Source organism: Pundamilia nyererei, unplaced genomic scaffold (genome assembly GCF_000239375.1).
Source record: "Pundamilia nyererei isolate P.nyererei 1_Seehausen unplaced genomic scaffold, PunNye1.0 scaffold02119, whole genome shotgun sequence".
Classification (NCBI taxonomy): domain Eukaryota; kingdom Metazoa; phylum Chordata; class Actinopteri; order Cichliformes; family Cichlidae; genus Pundamilia; species Pundamilia nyererei.
The window spans coordinates 5169-6939 of record NW_005189520.1 but is presented as its reverse complement, the minus strand read 5'-3'; positions in this window follow the sequence as shown (position 1 = coordinate 6939).

The following is a 1771-nucleotide window of genomic DNA, read 5'->3' as shown; positions in this document are numbered from 1 at the left end:
CATGCATACTACCCTTTAGGACTAAGCCCCGGGTGTTTCAAATGTCTGGCTCCGCCTCTGATTACAGGTATTGGCATAATCTCATATTAATCTTTATTACTTGTGCAGTCATACACACCTTGCATTTTGTGCTTGCTAAAGAGGGAAGCTCAGTCAGCTAGTGGAGGGTCATAAGCTTTGTTTGGCGCTATGTCCAGACAATCTATTGTGTGAGGGACTTTGAGCTATGGAAAGAACATGCTTACAAAACACATATACCAGGTTATTCATTAGTATCTTTTTATTCGTTTACATCCTTTTTATTAAGCTTTGAGTAGTGGCATTTTGGTAAAGCATTTATTCAATAGATTACATATGTTCTTAGTTAAGATTATTACACATATTACAGAGAGCTTCTGTCTGGTAAAAGGTCAGAAGCGTCAACGGGTGGAGTGAGGCCGAGTGCATTTTGAGGCCAAGACACACACAAACAGTAGTTAGACTCATGTTTAGGTAAGAATTCAAATAATAAGTTTGCAAAAACTTCTGACGGCAAGATTGTGTCTGCCTAAGGGACAGTTGGCTGCAGGAGATAAGTGAGAATCAGCGCCTGGCCTCGAGACGGAGAGAAGATTCTTTTTAAATGTGTTGTCCACATTTATTGTTTTGTACCGTCTTGACGCATGAGGGGGCGTCATAAATAATACCCTGATGTTATAAAGCAACTGCTTGTGTATTATTGGGCGGAGATCAATGCTGGTGTGTGCAGTGTTCATCTCCCCACGCGTGTGTTCATTAAAAATCATCGTTTGACTTAACTCTTCTGGACCAGTGTTGTTTTTTGCCCATCCTCAATATCTGAACCCGTAACACAGTCAAGCATGTGCATGGTCAAGACAACCCGCTGAATTTCACAGCTAGCATCGGAATAAGGAAGAAAAAATATTTATGCAACTTTCTCTGCTAGGAAGGCAACAAGAAGTAAAATAAGCTATTGTTACAACCAAAGTGTGCAGAAGAGCTTCTAAGAACTTGAAGCTGGGCCACAGCAGCAGAAGACCAGACTAAGTGCCACTCTGTCAGCTAAGAACAGAAAACTAAGCTGAACCTGCTTCGCAGTACAACCTCCACTGTTTACTGGTGTTATTTAGTCAATCAATAGTACTCAGGTAGAAAATGTGCAATTATGTCACCAGCAGCCTGGTGATACAATGCAGGCTGTATCCACACTTTAATGTTGTTTACACCAGATTTTTACCCGAGTATTCAAATGTGACAGCAGAAACTGAGACTCATCAGTCCAGGCAACATTTTTGCAGCTTTCTATTGTCCAGTTTTGGTGAGTGTGTGTGCAGTCTCAGTCAGGACATCTTTTCCTTATCTGGTTTCACTTATCATCAGTCAGGCAAAGATGGATGCCAGTTTGATAAATAAGCCCAGAGCTCATCAAAGTAAAGAGAAGTGTGTTAAGAAGTGTCACTGACAATCTCTGACCAATCACAGACACGGACAGGTCTACTGATAGCAGAACGACAGATTTTACACAGCAAGTAAAACGATGACTTTAGAAAAATATGAAGAGATAAAAAAAAATAAACAAAATAAATACATTTCCTAAATATGGGATAAATGAAGGTTTTCCTGTTATTTATATTACAAGTTAAAAGCAGCAGAGTGTGAGCTCTGAGTGCTTTGGTCAGTAAAACTGGAAAAGAGCTGCTGTGTTGGTGATGCAGTTTAGCCTGAAGACAGGATTTCAGCTAACAGGAGAAAAGCAGGTCTGAAAATATTC